Consider the following 27674-nt stretch of genomic DNA (forward strand, 5'->3'; position numbering starts at 1 on the left):
GTCGTCTCCCTTGCCCCCTACTCCTGTACTACGAAGCAAGATTTGGCGTTAATAAATGTTAGAATTACATAAAATGCCCGTCCCTTGTAACGTTAGCCGTGATAAATTAGCCTGAAGCTAATGCTTATCTGTTCAGGAGAAAATTAGCCAAGTCAGGGTCCTTTTGGGCTCTGAGCTGTCTCCATCTTTCAAATACATCTCCAATATTTACCCAGGGTTTGTTACGTCTCTGGGCAGGCAACTATATTCTTATTCTTTGAACTATGAGCCTTAAATATTGAACTTCAAAGTTACAGGTTTATTATACACAATAATCAGAGGGTAATCATGAAAAGTGTATATCTTTCACATTTTTTCATATTCAAACGTTAACCAGAGGCTTTAGAGAACAGAGAGACCTCATTTAGTACTGCCAGAATCTGTGCTGTGCAGTCAATCCAAGTCAAAAACTACACTTCATTAAAGTATAAAGTATGATAATACCTTAATAGAACAGTGCATGAGCGGAAGTTGTGTTTGTGTTTCCGGGTCCCGGAAGATGCTACGACCTCCGTCCCATTGTTTGCCTTTTAGCTCGTGATGAGGACGGCGGAGTAAAAGGGGCCAGTGTTTGGTGTCCTTCCAGAGAGAAACATCCCAAACTGCTGCATGAGGTTTTCAAACCTGAAACGGAGCTACAAAGAGCAGGTCTGTTTTCTTTCTCCGACCGGAAACGCGTTTACTGCTGTTGTTGTTGCAGGGAGTCCGCGCGCTAAGCTAACGTTAGCCGCAGCTAGCTCCTGCTAACGTGTGTTACCGGATATGTTGTGAGCTCCGTGTTTTTCCTCAAATGCAGCTCGGGGAGAAGTTGAGGAGAGACACTTCAACATGGACTCTGAGAGGAAACTGTCAGCTGGCCAGCGGAGAGGTGGGAGACGTTTACAATGTTCTATATTCTTCTTATATTTCTTCTTATTTAACGTTACCCTGTTGTATGAGCTGGCTCTGGTTTATAATGCCATATAGCGTTTATTATTATCTACTTTGAAAGTCAGTCATAACTGAAAAAGTACACTAGAAGCAAAAGCTGTTGTCAATGCCTGAATTTGAGGACAGGAGGTGCTCCATTTTTTTCCACTTTTTGCCACATCTGATAAATTAATCTGCTATCCATAGCAACGGTATGTTATTCTTAGCAACGGTCTGTTATCAAGAATTAGCAGACTGCAGAATGCCTTCAAATCGATGTCAATAGACCTTTTTCGCAGCAGACATGTTGACATATGATGTCATAGATTGAGTAGCACAGGTGTATTCAAAACCATTAATGATGGCTGCATTCCACTTAGGAGAGGTCCTGGTATTGTACATGCTGACTCACTGAAATATTTTACTGGGACACCTGATGGAACTGAGCCATCGTTAAGGTTGTCAATTTCAGCTGTGCTTTTCCTACTATGACAAGTCCAAATGTCTGCTGTGAAACCGGTCCATGTACAGTATTACAGCCTAACGTTAGTCCAACTGGGTTTGTTATGGGACGTGAGGCTCTCCGTGTGTAGAAAAGTACTGTAAACCTCAGCTGACACAGTGGTGCACATACTTTCCATGGGTAGTGAATAGAGGTGTGTAGAGGTGGGCGATATATCGTTTAAACGATAATATCCAAATTGTTGTCTGGACGATATGCAAAATTGGGATATCAAATATTTCATAATTTGTACAATCCGACCCCCCAAACATGAAAAGAGCTGAAGGAAGTTAAAGAGAAAATAAATAACGCACACTATAACCTTCTAAACAACTATATGTAGCAATTTTAATACTGTAAGGGTTAGGGCTGTAATCAACCAAAGAAAATCTTGGTCGACTAAAGTCCTGAAATTTTTGACTAAAAATGACGTTAGGAAAAAAAACCGTTAAATTAATAAACTGCACACAGTGCGCAGTATTTGGTAGCCTTGTTGTCCCAAATAGTACTATGTCAACTAGTGATATCAGCACAATAACTGTTGAGAAATATGCAACATAATTTAGACAATTGTTTTTGTCATATGTTATAATAACTGACAGACACTATCATTTCAGCCGCTCTGTGCGTGTCCTCGCACAGAGCGGCTGAACATAGGAGCTCAGCATCGCGGCTGAGACACAAATAGACTATTAACTCTAAGCTTTTACTCTTAAAAGCAAAAGGCACGTCCACTTTAATAAAAAAAGAATATTTACTAAACAAACCAGATCAAGACGAGAGCAGAAACAAAATAAAGTGCCTAACTGAAAAATAAAACATAGGCTCAAAACAAATACAAACTGCGCAATTGCGCATTACGCTCCAAAAAAGAAATAATAATAAAGTGCCCAAATCCAATAAATAATACTAGAAATAAATGTGCACAATAATAAAAGGTAACCATAAAATTACATGTTATTTAGCCAAATTTTAAACCGAAACAAAATAAAATGCATAACAACAACAAGGTAGGCTCACTCAGAACAAATACAAAAAATAAATCAAATGCCCAAATCCACAAATAAATGTGCAAAATTATAAAATGTTATTAATGTCCAAAACGAAATAATGTAAAAACAATGAAATAAACAAATGGCTACTCACTCACAGAGAGTACAATCAGTGTCCACTGTCCACAAACTATCCACACTTTCTTCGGAAGGAGACAGCTTCTTGCTTTATTGACAATAAATCCTGACTTGGAGAAGATGCGTTCAGATGGCATGGATGTTGCAGGGATACACAGCAGTCGCTTTGCAGCTCGGGTATCTGTCTTGGTTTTTTTTCCACCACCCCAATGGTCCAGAGTCAATTTTGGTTCTGTCCTGAAGATGGTTTTTCATTTCTTCTGTGCTTCTCCCACCTGATTCTGTAGAAACCAGATTTTCCACATCCTCTCCGCACAACAGCATAGCAATCTCCTTCTCTTTGTCGGTTCTGTGTTTTTTTTGACACATGTTGCTCCTCACCTCCAGGTTCACCTGTGCCTGTGGCTGCGCTGAGTGCACTCAGTCGGTCTGCCAGCTGTGCAACTACTGTATAGGCCTCGTCTCGTTTGGCATCATCCAGAAAAGACAGCTGCTTAAAACAAGGGTCTACTACTGCAGCTGTAATGTATACACTGTTAGTCATCATCATTCGGTTTTTAAACTCCCACCTACTGTCAATTTCTTCGACCAGCTTGCTTTTCATTTTTTTGGTAATGGGGCTGTCATCATCCGTGATGGCCAGGTGACGTTTCTTCAAGTTTGCCAGCATGGGTACTGTTGCAGACAGGGACGTGTTGTCCTCTTCAGACAGCAGCTCGGTCAGGGTTGTCATCGGTTTCAGCACATTTTTAATGTCCTCTACCGCATTCCAGTGTGCTGTGGTAAGGTCCAGTGTACTGCTGTCGCTCTTCTTCATAAAGTTTGGGTCAGACAGCACTGCGGTAATGGGCCAGCGTTGCTCCAGCAGTCGCTCCAACATTGAAAATGTTGAGTTTCAACGTGTAGACACATCCTGAATTAGTTCATGCTGAGGGACATTTTGCTGCTCCTGCTTCTGTTTTAGCCCAGTTTTGGCTTTGTGCCCCTTTTTGAAATGTCTCACCAGATGACGTGATGCAGCCACGGCACGACAAATTGGCTCTTGTTTGAGTGCAGCGTTAATACAGAGCTGCAAAGTGTGGCCGGCACACCTGACACCCTGCATCTCTGGCCATTCATGTGATTCCTTTAGTGTTTCCACACAGAGTGCCATATTAGCCTATTAGAAACTCTCTTTGCCTCTGGAATTCCAAAGGTATCAGCAACTTCAGATAGTCGTGCAGCAATGTTTTTTCCTGTGTGCGCCGCTTCTATTTGTTTTGTCTCAAGCACAAGACTCTGTGCTTTCCAGTCTCCATCAATGAAATGGGCAGTCACTGTCATATAGGACTCCATTCTAAGAGATGTCCACATATCTGTGGTCAAACTCAGTGCCTCGCTGTATTGTATTGACTGAAACTTTCTCTTTGAGTCCCTCATATTTTGCGGTAAGTGTATGCATGATTGTGTAGCGTGCTGGCACTGTATATCCAGGTTCCAAAACTTTTAACAAGTTCTTAAAACCTTGGCCCTCCACAACAGCAATGGGCCTCATATCCTGAGCAATGAAGTCGACAATTCCTTCCGTGATATTATTTTTGCGTTTGGATGATAGAGGAGCCTTAACATCCAGCGTGGTCTGGGTGTGTCTGGGGGATGCTACCGTCATTGCGGGCGGGTGCGCCTGCAGTTATAAAACGATTATTAGACTAAAACATTGAAATATGCCAATTCTGATATGTTCATATAGCCTACTCAAAACAGACAGGGCAAGCTAACGCAGACAAGTTAGCTTACCGTTTTTAGGTGATATGCCATGTTTGTAGTCGAACTGTGATATGCAAACTGTTGCTTGCAAACTTTGCATTCAACATTCCATTCGGCCATGAAACTGTATTTTATTATTATAACTATCTTTATTGTTTAACTCCTCAAATACAACGTTAGAAAAAAACATCAATATTACGAATATTATATATTTTTATCTTCGTATCCGCTGAGCGGGAGTAATACGTCACTTCCGGAGTTTTCCGCGGGATTCGTTTAAACGTTATTATGGTTCATAACTTACTGGAACAAAACTGAGCAACGTGTTGTTGCTGGTGACACAATCACTGACTGTATATATGTATATTGAAGCGATCCTGGCGTTAAAGACCAGCTGATCGCTGCCCGATTCTTTGAAATGAATGGCCGCATTGCATTGGGGGATAGGCCTATCGGCTTTGAATGCTTCCTGCTCGGATCATATCGTAATGTTCTGTATTAGCCTATACTGTAATATTTCACCGGTAATAAGACCGAAATAATATTATTAAAGTAAAGAAATGAATACAATGATAACATCTAAATAAATGTTGATAGATGTAGCATTATAGTTTAAAAAATATAAATCAACAAAAAAGCAATCCAGCTTCCCTGGCCGAAATATACCGAAATAATAACATAAAAAGAAATACATATAAACCATGATACTATCTCGTGAATATTGTTGATTAAAACAGCGGTTATTGGGCTAGAAATACCAATAACTGTCACAGATTTCGAGTTAAGGGGCGGGGGGCGTGTTTTTTTCTTTCGTCGATATCCGACGGTGAGGGAATAACATGAATGTCTATCTGACGGACCCCCCTCGTCGAAAAATAATGTCAAGAGTACCCCTATTTCGTTGAAACTTGACGCCAGGGTCCTTGACCATGCGTCATACATTTGACGAGTAGGGAGTGAGACTGTGTTGTCCCAGCTCCAGGACTGCTTCCAATAAGGACATGGTTGTGTGCAATATGTTACAGAACAGAGCCCTTTGTTTATTGTTATGATTCCATCTTGCTTGTACATTTCCCGAAGAGAACCACCACAATAGCCTCCGAACAGGGCTTCTTTTAACTTCTAGAAGGATTTCAAAAATATCGTCTGAATATCGCTATCGAGATATTGAAGAAAAATATTGAGATATTCATTTTTGTCAATATATTCCACCCCTAGAGGTGTGACTCTTCACTGATCATTCGATTCAATTACGATTATTGTGTAAGTGATTCAATTCGATTCGATATCTTGAAGCATCACGATGCGTAAAATAAATTTTTCTATTAAAGCCATGTAGGATATTTAATTCATAGCTTTTCAAGCTTCAAAAACCAAACATTATGCAGTGCTCTAATGCTACATATATTGGATACATGAAACTAGCTGGGCCGCATCAGGTTTTCCACAAGAAAAGCTTTGTTAAAAAAATTCCAATCTTCTCAAATCTCTTTTATTTTTATTATTTATATTCTTTTATCCCGCCGCGTACGCAACACTTTGATTTATTCTGTCAGAGAGAGAGACCTCATATTAACTCTAAGTGCCATTGACGTGTGTGTGTGTAAATATATATATATATATATATATATATATATAAAAATCAGTCAGTTTAAAAGATTTTCGTCGGATTTTGAGAGACGCCGAGCCGACCGCTCCTCAAGTGGAGTGGGGTGCCGCTGCAGGTCACGTCACCTGCAGAGATGTCAAGTGGGAGAGAGGCTGCCCGGAGTTGGAGTATGCGCCAGCGTCGTTTATAGTCTGGTGTGTGGGAACGTTTTGGATTTCATGTTACCTATGAGGAAATAAAACAATATAGAACTGCCACTGTGTGCATGTTTTGTGCAACATGCCTTCAATATGCTAATTTTAGCTATATGCTGAAGTATATTCTGGAGTGTTAAAGATTAAAAGAAAAAATAACAAGAACCGAAAACCGTGACCCTAAAACCGTGATACGATCCGAACCGTGGGTTTTGTGAACCGTACCACCCCTAATACATTTATATACATATACAGTGGGGGAAATAAGTATTTGACCCCTTGCTGATTTTGCAGGTTTGCCCACTTACAAAGAATGCAAAAATCTACAATTGTAATCATATGTACATTCTAACAGTGAAAGACAGAATCCCAAAGAAAATTCCAGAAAATCACATCATATGAATTTATTAAAATTGATAACCATCTGATGAGGAAAAACAAGTATTTGACCCCCTGGACAAACAGCAAGTATTCTGGCTCCTACAAGCCAGTTAGTCTTTCTTTAAGACACAGCCCCAATCCGAACCAATTATCTACATCAAATACACCTGCCTCACCTCGTTACCTGTATAAAAAGACACCTGTCAACACCCAAACAACCAGCATCCAACATCACCAACATGGGCAAGACCAAAGAGCTTTCTACGGACATCAGGGACAAGATTGTTGATCTGCACAAGGCTGGGATGGGCTACAAGAGAATCGGAAAGCAACTTGGAGAGAAAAGATCAACTGTCGGTGCAGTTATCAGGAAATGGAAGAAGCACCACACCACCGCCAACCTCCCTCGGTCTGGGCCTCCACACAAGATCTTGCCTCGTGGGGTGTCCCTGATCATGTGAACGGTGAGGAATCATCCCAAAACCACAAGGGGGGAACTGATGAATCAACTGAAGGCAGCTGGGACCACAGTTACAAAAGAAACGGTTGGTAACACACTACACCGTCATGGATTGAAATCCTGCAGCGCACGCAAGGTCCCCCTGCTCAAGAAGAAACATGTACAGGCCCGCATGAAGTTCGCCATTCACCACCTGGACGACTCAGAAGAGGCCTGGAAGAAGGTGATGTAGTCAGATGAGACCAAAATAGAACTTTTTGGCCTCAACTCAACTTGTCGTGTTTGGAGGGCAAAGAACACTGAGTACAACCCAAAGAACACCATCCCCACTGTCAAGCCTGGGGGTGGCAACATCATGCTTTGGGGGTGCTTTTCAGCCAAGGGGACGGGACAACTCCATTGTATTGAGGGGAGGATGGACGGGGCCATGTATCGTGGAATTCTGGACCGACATCTCCTTCCCTCAGTGAGAGAGCTGATGATGGGTCGAGGATGGGTGTTTCAGCACGACAACGACCCTAAGCACACCGCCAAAGCAACAAAAGAGTGGCTGAAGAAGAAGCACATCAAGGTTCTGGAGTGGCCTAGCCAGTCTCCAGACCTGAATCCGATTGAAAATCTTTGGAGGGAGCTTAAAATTCGAGTTGCCAGGCGACAACCTCGAACCTGAATGATTTGGAGGCTGTCTGCAGGGAGGAGGGCCAACATCCCTGCCGAAATGTGCACAAACCTTGTCACCAACTATAAAAACCGTTTGACATCTGTGCTGGCCAATAATGGCTTTTCTACGAAATATTAACATGCTGTTTGTCCAGGGGGTCAAATACTTGTTTTTCCTCATCAGATGGTTATCAATTTTAATAAATTCATATGATGTGATTTTCTGGAATTTTCTTTGGGATTCTGTCTTTCACTGTTAGAATGTACATATGATTAAAATTGTAGATTTTTGCATTCTTTGTAAGTGGGCAAACCTGCAAAATCAGCAAGGGGTCAAATACTTATTTCCCCCACTGTATATACATATAATGTCCCGCTGGGCAGCAACTTAAAAACAGTAAAGTGTTGTGAACGCAGCGCGCTGGGACAAATGTCCGCATGTGCCCAATAGAAACGAGGCAGCCAGCCAGGCACGGAAGAAAACACTCCATGGCAACGCTGCTGTAACTTTCACTCATTGAGGGATGTTTCTCTGCTTGCATCAAGCCCGGCCGATGTCCCTCCCCCGAGAGCCATATACCCCACCGTGATTGGTAGGTTCGTTCAGCTCCGCACACAACACCGTAAAGTACCATACATATCAAACTCGCGGGCTGCACTAACATTAAACTTTCATATCAAAGCAAGCGCCACAAACTATTGTCCCACGGGCCGCAATTGGGGTAAGGAATGAGTCCTTACCTCAAGTGAAGGAGTTCAAGTACCTTGGGGTTTTGTTCGCGAGTGAGGGGACAATGGAGCGGGAGATTGGTCGGAGAATCGGTGCAGCGGGTGCGGTATTACATTCAATTTATCGCACCGTTGTGACGAAAAGAGAGCTGAGCCAGAAGGCAAAGCTCTCAATCTACCCGGCCAGTTTTCGCTCCTACCCTCACCTATGGTCATGAAGGCTGGGTCATGACCGAAAGAACGAGATCCAGGGTACAAGCGGCCAAAATGGGTTTCCTCAGGAGGGTGGCTGGCGTCTCCCTTAGAGATAGGGTGAGAAGCTCAGTCATCCATGAGGAGCTCGGAGTAGAGCCACTGCTCCTTCGCGTCGAAAGGAGCCAGTTGAGGTGGTTCGGGCATCTGGTAAGGATGCCCCTTGGGCGCCTCCCTAGGGAGGTGTTCCAGGCACGTCCAGCTGGGAGGAGGCCTCAGGGAGGACCCATGACTAGGTGGAGGGATTATATCTCAACCTGGCCTGGGAACGCCTCGGGATCCCCCAGTCGGAGCTGGTTAATGTTGCTCGGGAAAGGAAAGTTTGGGGTCCCCTGCTGGAGCTGCTCCCCCCGCGACCCGACACCGGATAAGCGGACAAAAATGGATGGATGGTTGAAAAAAAGCATGTCAAACATGTCTGGCCCTTTTCCTTTTTCATTTTCCAGTGTGGCCCTTAGTGAAGTTGAGTTCGATATCCCTGAGTTAAGGGGTCCTTGGCTTAAAAAACGTTGAAGACCCCTGTTTTAGAGGAAATGCTGCCCTTAAACACGCTTGACTTGCTCTCTTTCGTGCCATAATAAACAAGATCCCTACTGCTGTCAATGCCGAGCTGCCTCATAGTAAACCGGTTGTCATTTTAGGTGCTGGGGGTGTTGTCGGCAGCTGCTGAATGTAACTAATGAAGTAACTTGTAATCTAATTTTGTTACTTTTAAAATCAAGTAATCTGTAAAGTAACTAAGTTACTTTTTCAAAGTAATTGTGGCAACACTGCTTATTACTATTCGTGATGTAGCACAGTTCATTTCATTTATGGTACTATACAGAACTAAGTTTAATATCAATGTACACTTAAATTATTTTACCTGATAACTTTAAGTTCATGACATTGTTTATCAGAATATACATTAGTCACGAAAAAACAATATTTAATGTTGTCTATTCCTTTTGCATACATAACACACAAACGTGATTTATAAATTGTCCTTAACATTAAAAACCAAGGCTCATTTAAGTGATATCAAGTTTTCCTGACTTCATATGTACATATCAAATATACTGACAGAAATCCCCCAAATTAACAAGTACCATGTTATATTTAACAAGGTATGTGGCAAATTGCAAAATCAGGTAGTCACCTTATAGACACTGTATACTCATTTCTGTTCAATCTTTCAATTTAGTTAAAATTATTTAACCTGACTCTCAATGGCTCATATTTATCACATTCTTTAACTAAGTATTATGCATCTATTTAACTATTAAAACTAAGCTTGAATATCCTTAGGATATAATCATATAAGTGTAAAGATGTACATTGTAACAACAGTACATATATATTACAAGAGAGAGATGCACAAACAATAAACAGCTAGTTGGCCAGTAAGAGCTTTATCCTAATCTAGACCCTGTTAATCGCAAACTTGAAAGTACTTTTTTCACGTGACACAGCTCTCTTATTTAGCTTCATTATTATGTTTTGATTCATTAAAACTGTGAATAAAGACCATTTCCTAGTAGTGATTCTAACACTTCTTACTCCTTATGTTCAACATCCACTGCTTCAGCCTGGGTTTCCTCACATCAAAAAAGTTTTTGCACAAAAAACGTTTAGTGTTAGGTCTTAACATTATAGCATAATTAATGTGCTGTTTACATTTTAGACAACCAATTTTTTTTACTGCCTGTGGGCTTAATCGACGGCACTTGTCTGCACATGGTGAGCAATAAATACATCTGAACATTGCAAAAGTGTATCACTTGGCCTTTGACAGGCTATAGAATGAGAGTATACAACATTACAGTTGGCTAAAGGCTTCCCATTGACGCTTCCCTGACTGGTGTTAGGTTGATAAGGGGTTGAAATGCTTGTGTGTTGTGAGCAACCAGCACTAAACATGGATAACTTTAGCCAAGTGACGAAAGTGACGTCCTAACTGAAGTGCCACATTGATGAGACGTCTTACATATTGCATTGCCAATTGAATAAAGAGACCAAAAAAAGCACGCTGACCAAGTAAATTCCACTTTCCACTTTGGAGGGGGGCGGGGGGCGCTGTTTCACTGGCACATTGAATTGCCAATTGAATAAAAATTTATTGCGCTTTTATTCAAATTTGTATGCAAAATAATTTAAACTTTGTTTTGGGGGCTGTTTCACTGGCACATTGAATTGCCAATTGAATAAAAATTTATTGCGCTTTTATTCAAATTTGTATGCAAAATAATTTAAACTGAATTGAGGATTGCATTGCAACTTTGCATATTGAATTGTCAATTAAAAAATACATGTTCAAATATTTAATGACAAAATGGCTAATTGAATTGGCAATTGCAAAATACATTGCCATATGAATAAGGAGACCAAAAAAACATGGCAATATGAAATGCAAGTGATTGTGCATGACTGATTTACCTCTAGTCTGTAATCTTTTCAAATGAGTTTAAATAAAGGTTGATCATATAATCATTTTCAAAACATTAATTTCTCTTTTACAATCTATCATGTGACAACACAATTTGCCACATCACATTACACACCATACGCACGAAGACATTACTTCACGTTATACATTTGAAAATACAGATCATATTTTACAGTTAATGTAATTAAACACAAACACACACAAAAATAAATATATAAATAAAAAAAATTAAAAATAGATCTATTTTAAAAAAATAAGATAACGAAAAGCCCTATATTAAATTTTGAAATATCTTTGTAGGTAATATTTCTGTGTGAGTGGTTTTTTTTTTGTTTTGTTGTTTGATAGTATTTGGGAGATCCATTCACTCATTGCTCTGTACCTAACTGAACGCTGAATTGATTTGGTTTTCACTCTAGGTAAAATAAAACTACATCCTACTGCAGGGCTCGACATTAAGGCTTGTCCGCTTGTCCGGGACAAGTGGATTTTTTGTAGGACAAGTGGAAGAGAAATTTACTTGCCCCACTGGACAAGTTAAAACTCAAACAAATCAAAATGCTACTAATTTCGTCAATGTTACAGAATTGAAACAAATACATATTTTACCCCACAATCCCGGGCAGCGGGTCGGCGGGCCGCTAACGTTAGAGCCAGCCCGCTGTTCAGCGCATTCTCCGAAAGCGAAGCAGCATGAAAGCACGGCGAGCTAGCCGGTGTTAGCTTGCTAACTCCACCTTAACGTTACTTCCTCGCCACATCGTTCACAGAAAACAAGCTGAAAACAGAAGTCACTCGTGGCGATAGCAATGTGCTTTGTGTGGATGAAGCATTATATACGTTATGTGCCACTCATTCCGTTTATGTTACAGATTTTACTTTACCGATTTGAAACAAATACATTAACTAACGTTAGACCCAGCAGCAGCGGGAGAGCGGACCGCTGACGTTAGACCCAGCCTACTGTTCAACTCCTTCTCTGTAAGCGATACAGCATGAAAGCACCGCGGAACCAGCAAGCCAGGCAGCCGGTGTTAGTTAGCTAACGTTAGCATGCTAACTACGCTTTAACGTTACTCCGTCCCCACATCGTTCACAGAAAACGAGCCGAATAAAGCTGTCACTCGTGGCGATATAAGTGTGCTTTGTGCGGATGAAGCATGAAGTTAATTTGACTCTTGACAGCTGGCTCTCTGCCTCGTAACGTTACTAGCTGCTCCGCTACTCGTTTGTAGCGGATTAAATATCAGGTAATAATCAACTGTAAAGTAGCTACACCTTTTTAAAGGATCCCTTGGTAAGTGAAATTGTAGAAAGAAAAAAAAAAAACACGCTGACACCAACATTTAGTGGCAAAATCCATTGTTATGTCTACAAAATTATTTTAGATATAGTATAAGTTCAAGTCACCACTACCTCTGGTCAAAATATTGAATTAGTATCTCAATATATTGACTCAGTATCTCAGAATATAAACAAAGAATATCAAAGTAATGAGAAACTATAAAATATTGACTTAATCTCAATATATTGATTTAGTAACTCAGAATATTGACTAAGAATCTCAAAGTAATGAGAACATTCAAAATATTGACTTACAATCTCAATATATTGACTCAATATCTCAATATATTGACATAGTAACTTAGAATATTGACTAGAAATCTGAAAGTAATGACAAACTTTAAAATATTCACTTAGAATCTCAATATATTAACTTCTGCACACCGGCATGCAAAGTATAACTTTGTATTATGAGTCTGGAGATCCTTTTTTCTTGTTGAAGGGGAAATCTATTCTTGGGACACATTTGTTTCTACTGTTTAAACTGAATTGTATTAATGTTGATAGTGTTTGGATGCTTTCAATGGTTTCTTCAAATTCTGCATTAGCAAAACATTAAAAAAAATTATAAAATGATTAATCTTTACCCAGACAAGTGACTTTTGTTCATGGACAAGTGAAACGTAAATGTACTTGTCCGAAGGACAAGTGCCTCAAAAAGTTAATGTCAAGCCCTGTCCTACTGCATGCCTATCAGTACGAAAAGATAGTTTTGTATATAAAGTAAAAGGTCTTTTGTTTGTTGTAACATTATGTAAAATAAAAAATTTGTGAATACACAAATCTATTTATAACTTTTAACCATGAGAGGCTTTCATGCATTTTAAAAACATTTTATCTAAACCCACATGAGTGGTTCATGAGATTTCCTACATTAACAGTGAAATAATTAATGCATAATAATCATGAAATCGTGATTATTTTTCAGACCATAATTGTACCAACAAAGTATGTAATTGTTGCATCCCTAGGAACAACAGACCTGGACAATCCTCATGCTTCTTTTGAACTACCAGTGTGACGGCATTTTACCTTCTCCTGTGAGTTATGTAAACAAACAATTGTTAAAAATTGTTGACTCTGACTGGACTTCATGGTCCATTATGCTGACCCTCTGTAAACTCATATTGCATTCATGTTCCCCTTGTTATTGTGTCAGTGCTGGAAAAATTTCCTGACACCCATATTTATTATGAGAGTGAGTAGAGCTATGTATCAAAGTTTTGTTAAGATTAACGTTAATAGCTGTTAGTTTGTGTTTCACCTTTACCTTCAGATGTCCAGAAAGTGATTGTTGGTGAAGAACATCAGCAGGAGTGGAGCTCCAGTCTGGACCAGGAGGACACAAAGCCCCCACACATTAAAGAGGAACAGGAGGAACTCCGGATCAGTCAGGATGAAGAGCAGCTTCAAGGGCCCGAGGAGGCTGATATCACCAAGTTCCCATTCACTCCTGTCCCTGTGAAGAGTGAAGATAATGAAGAGAAACCTCAGTTTTCACAGCTTCATCAAAGACAAACTGAAGTGATCAAAACAGAAGCTGGTGGAGAGGATTGTGGAGGACCAGAACTGGTCATGAAATCAGATCCAGATACACATATACAACCAGATACTGATGACGAGACTGGAGACTCTTCTGAACCTGAGACTGATGACAGTGCTGATTGGAAAGAGACCAGAGAACCTCAGTCAGGTTTAAACTCTATGAATAATGATAGATTATCTGATAGTGACTCAAGATGTGCTACTGGTGACAATACCTTTAGCTGCTCTGACTGTGGGAAAAGATTTGGCACCAGTATAAATCTAAAGAGACACATGAAAACTCATAAAGGAGAGAAACCATTTAGCTGCTCAGTCTGTAAGAAAGTTTTTACTGTGAGGGAAAGTTTAAAGAGACACATGAGATATCATACAGGAGAGAAACCATTTAGCTGCTCAGTCTGTAAGAAAGCTTTTATAGTGAGCGGATATTTACATAGACACATGAGAACTCACACAGCAGAGAAACCATGTATCTGCTCCATCTGTAAGAAAGCTTTTAGAGAGAGTAGAACTTTACAGAAACACATGAGAATTCACACAGGAGAGAAACCATTTAGCTGCTCAGTCTGTAAGAAAGCTTTTATAGAGAGTGGAAATTTACAGAAGCACATGAGAATTCACACAGGAGAGAAACCATTTAGCTGCTCAGTCTGTAAGAAAGCTTTTATAGAGAGTGGAAATTTACAGAAGCACATGCCAGTCCACACAGGAGAGAAACCATTTAGCTGCTCAGTCTGTAAGAAAGCTTTTACAGTGAGTGGAAGTTTAAAGAGACACATGACAATCCACAAAGGAGAGAAATCATTTAGCTGCTCTGAGTGTGGGAAAAGCTTTGCCACCAATGCACATCTGAAGAGACACATGAGATCTCATACAGGAGAGAAACCATTTAGCTGTTCTGTCTGTAAGAAAGCTTTTACAGAGAGTGGAAATTTACAGAAACACATGAGAAACCAACACGTGAGTGTGACAAGCTCCCCCCTTGTTTTGCTTCACCCTGTTTGATCTACTCAGGTGATCCTGATTTGATCTTTAGTGGTTGGCTCCGCCCCCTGTACTGAAGGAAGGCTGGAGGACTCTTTCAGACTGAAGCAGCTGTGCACCAGTGTGTTTATTAATTGGGGAATTGAGGTCTGAGGGGTATGGCACAAAACCAAGATGATATTTGGAAGTAAATTCATGATATTTGGATGTTGTACTATTAAAAACAGATACATGGTAATTAGGGCTGCAGCTATCGATTATTTTAGTAATCTAGTATTCTACCGATTATTCCATCAATTAATTGAGTAATCGGATAAGAAATACTTTTGTTTTATTGAAGAGCAATAATAGACAATAGTTTAATTTACTTTTTGGAAAAAGCAACATTTGTATTGCGTACATTGCTTACAATAGCATCTCTCAAAACACTAAATATATTAAGTGCATTTAATTGCCATATTACATTGTTTTTAAAGAAGACATTTTCTGAAATGCAATAATCTCAAACTAAGACCTACATTAAACATACATAAACATTACCTTAAGTTGTGCAACTTAACTTTCAGAACTACAAGTTTCAACCTGAGACTGATCTGTATATAGGCCTATAAGTATAGAAGTTATACTCAACCTTGTTTCATTTATGCTAGTAGATCGTTGATCCGCTGTTTCTCCGTAAAGAGAGAGAGTGAGAGAAAATGGTGCACAACAATCAGCTGTTTTCCGGCTCATTTATGGAATTATGTACTTAACAAAAAAGTGTGAAATAACTGAAAACATGTCTTATATTTTAGATTCTTCAAAGTAGCCACCCTTTGCTTTTTTGATAACTCTGTAAACCCTTGGTGTTCTCTCAATGAGCTTCATGAGGTAGTCACCTGAAATGGTTTTCACTTCACAGGTGTGCTTTGTCAGGGTTAATTAGTGGGATTATGTCCCTTATTAATAAAAAAGCAAAGGGTGGCTACTTTGAGGAATCTAAAATATAAGACAGGTTTTCAGTTATTTCACAATTTTTTGTTAAGTACATAATTCCACAAGTGTTCATTCATAGTTTGGATGCCTTCAGTGAGAATCTACAATGTAAATATATGTCATGAAAATTAAAAATGGAAACTCATTGAATGAGAAGGTGTGTCCAAACTTTTGGCCTGTACTGTATGTTGTTCTTTGTTTTTGGTAGTTGTAGTGTTTGGTGTAGTTTCATAGTCCATACAGGATGCGCTTGGTCGGCATCACTATTTGACGCTCTGGGGCGGGACTCTTGGCATCACTTTTATTTTTATTTTTTTCCTGTTGTCGGGTCCGCTTCGTAGAATGGATGATTAAGTTAGACTCAATGTTTCCTGTTGAGATACTGAAGCATTGACGTTGTGCTATTATTGTGGTAAGCTAGTTACATTTTGCAGTAGATCCACTGTACACAGTTTTTGTTTTAATTACGTTTGAAATGATTCCAAACTTTGGACACGTTCTGTCGTTTTCTCCAGCCTGTCTCTTCTCTTAACCCCTCACTATTTACGCTCTTTCTTCATTTTGTAATCAGTCTTCATGGCATTTGTCATCAGCCCGGTGTGCGACAGTAATAATCCTCTGTGCGGAAACACCGTGAGCAATACAACATTGGTAACATTAATTAAACAAAGCTTCAAGGCAAATTATTTTGCATCAAGGATTTTTAGTAATCGAATTATTCGAGTTACTGGAGGAATCATTTCAGCCTTTTTTTTAAATTTATTTACTTATTCGGGACAGTGCACATTAATGAACATCTAACATTTCTGTACAGACTGTAAATGAGCCAGGTTATAGCATAAATGCTAATTTCCACCTGTAGTCCCGAGGCAGGAAAACAACAACAACATTCAAGATAATGCAAAACAAAAAAATATTACAATATACAATATTGTGAAATACTGTGAAAATCGGTTTAGTAACATCACAGCCACGAGTGTGTTCCACGGGAGTTCCCCAGGGCAGTATTTTAGGTCCTTTACTTTTCTTTATGTATATTAATGATTTTCCTTATGTGTTTAATTTTTCTCCCTCTCTGCTATATGCTGATGACACTGTTATTTTTTTTTTCTGGCTCAAATATTGATACAATTAATCACAAACTTAATACAGATCTCCAGCATTTACATAACTGGTTGCAAGAGAATCATTTAATACTTAATACCATGAAAACAGAATGCATGTACTTCCATTCATCTAGGAGACATTTATCCATAACCAATCCCATCATGTTTTCTAATCAAAAACTTTCAGTTTTATCCACTTATAAGTATTTTGGGGTCTCTCTTGACTCACATCTTACTTATTGTGAGCATGTCCGAACCCTAACCAGAAAGTTAAACCAAAAGTTATTTGTTTATGGTAAAATTAGACCATATTTGCTGCTCTCTGTCTCAAAGACTTCTCTTCATGCCATCATTATGTCCACTCTGTCGTATGGTTTACCTGTATGGTCACTTACAACAAATGAGATTCTTGAACCAGTAATAAGACTCTATAACAAAGCCTATAAGCTACATGTTAGGGTTCCTGGATGGACTCACCACTGTACTGCACTATCTTTGTGTAATGCCTTGACATTTGAGAATTTTAAATTAAGCCTTGGGATAAAACTGTATTATCAAATTTTAAATGATCACACTGTAGCTGCTCTGTCTACGTTGGTTCCAAAACCTAGTTCAAGGTCCGAGCGTATTACGAGATCTGCAACAAATGTACTTTTGCCTTTACCAGCTTTTAGAAACTGTTATGGACAGAGATCTTTTTTCTATGTGCTCACTAAAGTCTGGAATGACATTCCACAGCACATCAGAACTTTAACGTCAATAACCTCATTTAAATTAACATTTGCTCGCTATTTAATGGAGAGGTTTACCTGCGACCATTAAGTCAGCTTTATGGCTTTGCCCTGTTGCTCATTCAGTTTTTGTTGTGTTGATGGTGTTTATGTTCTGCAGAGCAGGAACCTGCTAAAAATCTGTTTTACACTGAGTCAGGCCCGATTGTCTTTAATCTTTTCCTGTTTAATAAATAAAAAATGAAATGAAATATTAAACTAGAAACCCAATCGCACGCATTCAGACAGATTACATTGCATCAATAAAATTAGTCAAAATGATGACATACCTGGGAACTTTTAAGAAATTGTTTAAAGTGCTTTTTAAATGTGCAGTAAGTTGGACATTCTCTTATGTTTGTTGGGTTGCTGTTCCAGAAATGACCTCCTCTGATAGACAGAACAGTTTGTCCAAAGGTAGTTGCAGTAATCTATGTGTGAAAATGTCATTGAATGTAGGAACATTTTAGCAGAAGTAATTGTCATTGATGATCTGATTTTTGTTTAAAGTTTTGTAAATTGAATCTGATTCTATTCACTGTAAGTTTGATGTGCTTTTTAAGTGAAAGTGTTGGGTCCAGTGTGACGCTGAGGTACTTGAACTCCTCAACAATGTCAAGTTCCATTCCCCCCAGGAACACATTGGACCGCTCCAGTTTTATGGTTTTTTTTGTGAAAATCATAGCAACAGTTTTCTTTTTTTTCAATAACAGGCAGGATTCAAGCAGCCAATGCTGTATATTCTCCAGTGCTGATGTAAGGGTGGATGATGCTTCCTGTGTGCTTTTAGCAGGTGTAAAAATAGCTGCATCATCAGCATACATTTGAAAGTGGACTGTTTGACAAACATTTGGCAAATCATTTATATATACCAGTGGTTCTCAACCTTTCTTATGCCAGCGCCCCCCTATCCATTATCCAGGTCCCTAACGCCCCCCCATCAAATATTATGTATGTCAATTGCCCCGAATATTAATGATTATGCCCTAATATAGGCCTATTATTGTTGTTACTATTGTTATAAAAAATAATCAAAAAATCAAATTGAATGACAAAACAACACATGTATTAGTTTTCCAGCTATCAAAAAAGCCATGTGAATAGAAATGATATATTTACAGGTTTTTAAAAACAATGCAACCATTTGACATTCAAATTAAATAACACCACCCAATCTAGCCAAGACTAGATAACATTCAAACTATAATTAGGTATTATCAAAAGGCCTGCTGCATGGTGTGAACCTCAGCACCTTTATAAGATGACTATAATTTGAATGTCCTATTTTGTTTGTGAAGTGACATTGGGTGTCATGAAATGCGCTTTAAATAAAATGTATTATTATTATTATTACAAACCCTAACAGTAGCCAATCAGAAACAGCTAGCAATTTAACATTCAAATCTAGTTTTCATTCAAATCTAAAATTGAATTGTTCCAACGGAAAACAAGCAGGCACTTATCAAGGGGTAAAAGCAGAAGACGCACGCATGCACACAGAAAAGTATTTTGGTGATGACAAACGACTTGAAGAACGACACCTACTGCCGAATGGAAATAAGTTTACAACCTTGAAAGTTAGTGAGAGACGTTTTTTAGGGTTAGAAGAGTCTAGGTTTGCTATCGCCTGTCTTGCGAGTAAATAGCAGACAAAACGTTTGGAGAAAATGCAACCCCACATCGCGCTGTGTTTGGTGGAGGTGTGTGAGAGTCCCGTACAGTAAACGGTGACATCACTGCCTCTATCGCTTCCATAAGAAAGTTTTAAAACACCAAACGCAAGCCCTCAACTGGCCGGGAGTGTATGGAACAGCTAAGTGTTTGCCATACAACAAAGCACAGTCAATCTCTCTCGCACGTCTCTTTTCTTTCTCTCTTTCTCCGTGAAATGAAGCTGCATTCAGGTACAGTAGGAAACCTTGTGTTCTATAAACCATCTGACGAAAAACTGTTACTGTGAAATATAGTCTACTTGTGCTACATTGGGGGGTTAAAGAATACAACAGGACGTCGCGGCGATTGCTTTTTTTCTTTTCTTATCTGAATGCAGCTTCACTAGTAGCTACAGAGCTCATTTAAGATGATGCTCTTACATCCCGTTTCCATGAAGGCAGCACGGAGCTGCGCCAAACAAAGCTGACAGAAGCACAGAAAAGTCAGGATACCCGTCTCGTCCATTCGCAGTGCTGTAAACTGGCAGGTTTTAATGTTGCAGACCACTTATTTTTTCAGTAGTTTAAGTGTAACTTTGATGTCTCGTAGGAGGAACATTATTGAGGACTCTCCCGCATATTCCATTGCATTTCTTAAGAAAACGTGCTGCATAATCAAGGATTTTTGCCTGCAACAATCACAAAAAAAACTCTGTAAGGACTGATTAATAAATGTCCATCCATCCATCCATCCATCTTCGTCCGCTTATCCGGTGTCGGGTCGCGGGGGGAGCAGCTCCAGCAGGGGACCCCAAACTTCCCTTTCCCGAGCAACATTAACCAGCTCCGACTGGGGGATCCCGAGGCGTTCCCAGGCCAGGTTGGAGATATAATCCCTCCACCTAGTCCTGGGTCTTCCCTGAGGCCTCCTCCCAGCTGGACGTGCCTGGAACACCTCCCTAGGGAGGCGCCCAGGGGGCATCCTTACCAGATGCCCGAACCACCTCAACTGGCTCCTTTCGACGCAAAGGAGCAGCGGCTCTACTCCGAGCTCCTCACGGATGACTGAGCTTCTCACCCTATCTCTAAGGGAGACGCCAGCCACCCTCCTGAGGAAACCCATTTCAGCCGCTTGTACCCTGGATCTCGTTCTTTCGGTCATGACCCAGCCTTCATGACCATAGGTGAGGGTAGGAACGAAAACTGACCGGTAGATCGAGAGCTTTGCCTTCTGGCTAAGCTCTTTTCGTCCAACGGTGCGATAGATTGAATGCAATACCGCACCCGCTGCGCCGATTCTCCGACCAATCTCCCGCTCCATTGTCCCCTCACTCGCGAACACAACCCCAAGATACTTGAACTCCTTCACTTGGGGTAAGGACTCATTCCCTACCTGGAGAAGGCATTCCATCGGTTTCCTGCTGAGAACCATGGCCTCAGATTTAGAGGTGCTGATCCTCATCCCAACCGCTTCACACTCGGTTGCGAACCGATCCAGTGAGTGCTGAAGGTCGCAGGCCGATGATGCCATCAGGACCACATCATCTGCAAAGAGCAGCGATGAGATCCCCAGCCCACCAAACTGCAACCCCTCCCCACCCCGACTACGCCTCGATATCCTGTCCATAAATACTACAAACAGGATTGGTGACAAAGCGCAGCCCTGGCGGAGGCCAACCCTCACCTGAAAAGAGTCCGACTTACTACCGAGAACCCGGACACAGCTCTCGCTTTGGTTGTACAGAGATTGGATGGCCCTGAGAAGAGACCCCCTCACCCCATACTCCCGCAGCACCTCCCACAGTATCTCCCGGGGGACCCGGTCATACGCCTTCTCCAAATCCACAAAACACATGTAAACCGGTTGGGCATACTCCCAGGCTCCCTCCAGGATCCTTGCGAGAGTGAAGAGCTGGTCCGTTGTTCCACGACCAGGACGGAATCCGCATTGTTCCTCCTCAACCCGAGGTTCGACTATTGGCCGAACCCTCCTTTCCAGCACCTTGGAGTAGACTTTACCAGGGAGGCTGAGAAGTGTGATACCCCTATAATTGGCACACACCCTCTGGTCCCATCCTTACTGTACACAGCTTGGATGGTTCCCCGCTTCCCCCTCCTGAGGTGGCGAACAGTTTTCCAGAAGCACTTTGGTGCCGACCGAAAGTCCTTCTCCATGTCTTCTCCAAACTTCTCCCACACCCGCTGCTTTGCCTCTTTCACGGCAGAGGCTGCAGCCCTTCGGGCCCTTCGGTACCCTGCAACTGCCTCCGGAGTCCTCCGGGATAACATATCCCGGAAAGACTCCTTCTTCAGTCGGACGGCTTCCCTGACCACCGTTGTCCACCACGGTGTTCGTGGGTTACCGCCCCTTGAGGCACCTAAGACCCTAAGACCACAGCTCCTCGCTGCAGCTTCAGCAATGGAAACTTTGAACATTGTCCACCCGGGTTCAATGCCCCCAGCCTCCACAGGGATGCACGAAAAGCTCCGCCCGGAGGTGTGAGTTGAAAGTCTGTTGGACAGGGGCCTCCTCCAGACGTTCCCAATTTACCCGCACTACACGTTTGGGCTTACCAGGTCTGTCCAGAGTCTTCCCCACCCTCTGACCCAACTCACCACCAGATGGTGATCGGTTGACAGCTCTGCCCCTCTCTTCACCCGAGTGTCCAAAACATACGGCCTCAGATCAGATGAAACGATTATGAAATCGATCATTGACCTTCGGCCTAGGGTGCTCTGGTACCAGGTACACTTATGAGCATCCCTATGTTCGAACATGGTGTTCGTTATAGACAATCCATGACTAGCACAGAAGTCCAACAACAAACAACCACTCTGGTTTAGATCAGGGAGGCCGTTCCTCCCAATCACGCCTCCAGGTGTCTCCATCATTGCCCACGTGTGCGTTGAAGTCCCCAGCAGAACAATGGAGTCCCCCACTGGAGCCCCATGCAGGACTCCAGTCAAGGTCTCCAAGAAGGCCGAATACTCCGAACTCCTGTTTGGTGCATATGCACAAACAACAGTCAGAGTTTTCCCCCACAACCCGCAGGCGTGGGGGAGGCGACCCTCTCGTCCACCGGGTAAACTCCAACACAGCGGCGCCAGCCGGGGCTTGTGAGTATCCCCACCCCCCCCGGCGCCTCACACCCTGGGCAACTCCGGAGAAGAAAAGAGTCCAACCCCTATCCAGGAGTATGGTTCCAGAACCAAGACTGTGCGTGAGGTAAGCCCCACCAGATCTAACCGGTAGCGCTCCACCTCCCGCACCAGTTCCGGCTCCTTCCCCACAGAGGGTGACGTTCCACGTCCCCAGAGCCAGCGTCTGCTGCCCGGGTCTGGTCCGTCGAGGCCCCTGACCTTCACTGCCACCCATGTGGCATCGCACCCGACCCCAACGGTTCCTCCCACAGGTGGTGGGCCCATGGGATGGAGAGGGAGTTGCCACGTAGCTTGTTCGGGCTGTGCCCGGCCGGGCTCCGTGGCAAACCCGGCCACCAGGCGCTCGCCGACGAGCCCACCGTCTGGGCCTGGCTCCAGACGGGGGCCCCGGGCTTCCTCCGGGCAGGGTCACTCCATCTCTGCTTAGCTTTTTAATAAATGTGTTACATCCATTTCCCATTTTCAAATCAGAGTTTGAATTGTTTTACATCTAGTACTGTTCACATCCCTTTTCACTGGCTCATTGTATTTCTCGCAAGAGGGATCAGCCTGTAGGAGGCGCTGTAGTTTAGTGGTTAAACTGCCTGTCTCAAAGTTATATGTAATTATCAATTTACGTTTAAAACCACAGTATGATCCATTAAGAAAGTGGCATTTTATTATAAATCACTACACTGTACATGTCTCCTTTGTAACTCCTGTTTAATCAAATTAGGCCAGTCCAAAGTTACATTTTGTTAATTTAGATTAAGGATCATTGTATGGTTTTAAAAGGGTTAGCATCCTAATGAACAGGCTTTTTTTGTACCATAATGTTGCATGTGTCCATGTTGCACTCAAGATCTCATCTAAACAGATTTGTCATTCACAAAACTCTTGACCGAGTTTAGAACTTTTACAGCCAACTTAATAAAATGTCTGGTTTTATTCGGGCTAGAGTTTATAAAGTCTATCCATTTGAACTGTCTATTTTTTCTTTTAAATTGTTTTTACTACACTTCCTTACATTGTACAGGGCTTTAGACACCTAATAGTCTTTATTTCTTAATCCTGGTGTTTTTATGACTGCTCAGTCATGTCATGTGTTATGTTGCTGTTTTGCAAAGCACATTTTAGCGTGCTATTTTAAGTGCTCTATGAATAAAGATGATCGTAATCATTGTTATTTCAAGCTCTGCAGGTATGAGGTCACTGAAGTTAGATATCGCTGTGAGCAGGGGTCAAACCTGCACAGGGAGACCCGATTGGATTCCAATCCGACGTCTTAACCACTCGGCCAGGAATGGAAATAAACTAAAAATTCAAGTGACAGCGCTGTGCCTCTACCGCTGTAGCTGAGACAAGGATGTGGCCAGCAGTGAGTGGTTGCTACGGTGCAGCGTTGATTAGTGGGGTGGTTGCAAGTGTGCAGCTGGGAGCAGGTGAACCAGCTTGGCAGCAATCAGGAGCCGGGAGAGAGGGAGGGAATCACCACGACAACAACACAGAACACAGAGAAAGAGAGGGGAAACAGTCTGTGACATGAACACGTTTCCTTTCGGTCTCTTACGGTCTAAACAGAGCACCGTGTAGACGAAAATATGCTTTTATAGAACTTTAATGTAGCAACTTCTTAGGCTACAGTGAAGGCTGTTAACAGCGTGGAGACTGCAGTGCACACACGGAGAGCCACGCACACAGCCCACCTTTTTGTTTTACCTAAATCACACAATTTATGTGGTTATGTAATCGCACAGAGTGACATCGTGATTGTGTTAGATTAATCATGCAGCCCTAAAAGAAAGCTGTTAAAATACACCTGTTCTTAAAGTGGGAGATCTGTACAATTTGTGCAGGACCGTCGGTCAATTGAAACATTTCAGCATTAAAAACAGGCAAACGTCAGTCAACCCACACAGCTACTGTTCCTTTCCTCTGAATACCACTGGAGATTTATGTCCCCACGAGAAAACGCATCAAAGACAAAATGTAAAAATATGGTCCAGAGCCCAAACGTCCTCCAGCCTGAAAATGCCGCGCTGCGTTCAGCAGAATTTGCTTCTCTTTTTTTATTCTTTTTCTAAAGTAACGATGATTAACAAAGGCTGTACACATGTCTAAGACAGGATGTGGAAAATGACCAAACAGTATCTCTTTAAACATCAGGTGGATGAGCTTCACTCGGAAATCTTTCTCAGTGGTGTGTCTGGTTTTCACTCTGCATCCTGTCAGTCCACATGTGTCAAACTCCGGCCCCTCGCACATTCTGATCCACCCCACATATCAATTTAGGTTCACAATAAATTTTGGACATAACATGGGAAACTGTTTTTCAACTTGCAATTACGCGACACTCAAAGAAGAATTTGGCAAATTTGCCGACTTTGAGACGCAGAAATTCCCACGGAAGCAGAGAGTTTGCATATTCAGGCTGTGAAAGAGCTTGTTGTGAGTCAGCTGGTGGTAGCTTATAAAATGTATTATTTATTACATTTATATAGCGCTTTATCATAGACACTCAAAGCGCATTTGGGGGGGGGGTGGGGACTGCTCTCTAACACCACTAACGTGCAGCACCCACCTGGGTGATGCACGGCAGCCATACAACGCCTTGCGACACCAGAACGCTCACCACACATCAGCTGGTTAGGGAGGGGGAGGGGAACATATTTTTAGTGGTGGGGGAAACTGGAGAAAACCCACGCAGACACAGGAAGAACATGCAAACTCCCCACAGAAAGGCCTGGATTTGAACCCAGAACCTTCTTGCTGTGAGGCCACAGCACTAACCACTGGGCCACCGTGCTGCCCAAAATGTAATCATTGTTTTGCTGGATTTGCTAAATTCTAGGATTACTTTGGAACTTTTTCGCTCACTTTTTCGGGGCTTTATGTGGACCAAACTGTAAGTGAGAAGACTATATGATACATGCAATAATTAAGTCAAAGATATTTTACTTTTTTGATGAAAGAAAAGAATGTCAATAAACTATACATGTCTGGCCCTTGGGGCTATTCTCTTTTTCCAGTGGGGCCCTTAGGGAAATTGAGTTCGACGCCCCTGTGTTAGTCCATCAGTGAAGTTCTGCCTCCACCTAGCAGCTGAAACAAGGAACAGCACGTTTTCTTCTCCCTTTCTCCCCCTCTTTACTCACTGTAAACCCGAACGGTACTGCTAACTCATAAACTATACGGGTACAGCAATCAAAACCACATATTGTGTCTTGTAAACAACGAATGTGCTTTTAATTGTATGTGGATTCATGTTTTTCAGTGTATATCAACATCTTAATGACAACTATAGAGTAAACGGGGACGAAACGTCTGACGTCATCAGCGTCTCAACGCAACTCGATGCAACTGGCTTCGTTCAAAATGATTCAAGATGGCTACCCAATATGAGTGACTACGCGGCTAGTAGCTATAGGCAAAATCGGCCAAATAATGCCTTTAACGTTGGTCTTGCACCTTGTCACAGACCTGCCTGCCAACCTGTACGCATTTTGCGTAGTAGATACGCATTCTGACATCAAAATACGGTGATACGATTTGTCACTTTAAACTACGCGAAAATCAGGGTGATTGCTTTGAGTTCACTCGTTGACGCGCAGTAACCGTCGCAGTCTAACACTTGATGGTAGTAGGCGGCTTAAACCTATGGCTAAAACAGCGTAGCAGCCACGAGCATGCTGGAAAAAAAACTAAAGAAGAAGAGTTTGACCAATCACAGCGTCGGGTTCCTTCCTTTAATGTCAAGCTTTTTATCAGGCTATAATTTGTACAAAATGACAATTATTCAGTTAAGGTGTAGTCGGTAAAATCTAATCTTAATAGGTGTAATGGAATAAATAGTATTTAGTTTGCAGCACTGAAAACGATTAAAAACATAAATATTACTTTTAAGTTAAGATATTTAAAAAAAAAAAGTATAACAAAAACTATAAATTCTAAGTCAACAAAAAATGTAACCTTTTCAGTAAAGAAACAAAACATTTAAAATGACTAAAGATAATTTTTTTGTGCTCATTCATGTGTAATTACTTCCACCAACTAATCAAAGCATTCTCGTACCTCCGCATGTCGCGCTTTTCACTCAGTGGCCCTGACTGTGATGATTGCCAGGGAGGGAGGGGGAGAAGATTACTTGTGACTCACTTCCGGCAGATTTGAAAGCCTGTTGCGCCTATTCTCGAAGACATGATATAAAAACCATCCAGTAATGGATAATACGTGAAAGAAAAATCACACATCAGTATGACAGATAAAAACTTTACACTACAACTCCCTGCTCATTGTTATTGGGGACTTTAACATTGCAAACTTCCGCAAAATATCAGTTACAGTAAATGGAAGAATGTATCAATCAGTCAGTATACTGTATATTATACAGCTTATACGATGTAAAAGAGAAATTAAGACTTAACATTACAGAAGTCCTCAAGGAGGTGCTGTGGCTTAGTTGGTTAAAGTGCCTGTCTAGTAAACAGGAGATCCTGGGTTCAAATCCCAGTAGCACCTTATTGTTGCAGAGATTACCTCTGTTAGCATCCCATCAGCATGTGGACCAAATCCCCATGCTAACCTGGTAGCAAATGAAAAAGGATTGAAAAGGCAGACATTAAATTTACACAGAAACACTACATTAACACAGACTTAAGATGGTACATAAAAACACATGAAATGCCGAGCAATGCAAGTTTAAGATATAATATACACCTAGTTTATTCATCTACCATTTCTGTTCATTTGGCCTAATTATGCTTTTTGGATAAACCTAGTAAATTGATTATTACCTCCCCTCCACTCTGTAAGGAAGAGCCTGGAAGAAGCTCATATCAGGCAGTCGGCCCCTTAAGTGCCTTGGCCGTTTAAGTTTATTTCACCTCTGACCTGAGTCAGCATCACATGCACCTTAAACCACACCCAACAGCGATGTCACAGGGTCCTGGTGGCAAAATTACGAATCCCACTATGGCCACGCCAAGACCCGCCCTACGAAGCAGCTCGATTGGTTGGGGTTAGGCATTTGACCTCGAGTGGCTAAGGTTAAGATAGCCGATTGGTCAGGGGATAGGACCTGTACAAATGGGGTTACGTTAACTCATGTAAGCATGGACACCT

The 27674-nt window shown here is 41.6% G+C and overlaps 2 protein-coding genes, 1 long non-coding RNA gene and 1 other non-coding gene across 4 annotated transcripts in view; 2 read left to right on the forward strand and 2 right to left on the reverse strand.

Moving 5' to 3' along the window:
• LOC114550677 (zinc finger protein 2 homolog) overlaps window positions 1-27674 on the reverse strand; it is a 393410-nt gene that overhangs the window by 238348 nt on the left and 127388 nt on the right. The gene's annotated exons all lie outside the window — the stretch shown is intronic.
• The window catches only part of LOC114550699 (zinc finger protein 271-like), a 160025-nt gene that overhangs the window by 41704 nt on the left and 90647 nt on the right, over window positions 1-27674 (reverse strand). The gene's annotated exons all lie outside the window — the stretch shown is intronic.
• LOC114550741 (uncharacterized) lies at window positions 674-13746 on the forward strand. The gene is made up of 4 exons (XR_003691727.1): window positions 674-687; window positions 836-907; window positions 13352-13420; window positions 13657-13746. It is a non-coding gene; the product is annotated as an uncharacterized LOC114550741 (long non-coding RNA).
• On the forward strand, window positions 26998-27071 carry trnat-agu (transfer RNA threonine (anticodon AGU)). The gene has a single exon. It is a non-coding gene; the product is annotated as a tRNA-Thr (tRNA).

The sequence above is a fragment of the Perca flavescens genome, chromosome 24 (genome assembly GCF_004354835.1).
Source record: "Perca flavescens isolate YP-PL-M2 chromosome 24, PFLA_1.0, whole genome shotgun sequence".
Lineage (NCBI taxonomy): Eukaryota > Metazoa > Chordata > Actinopteri > Perciformes > Percidae > Perca > Perca flavescens.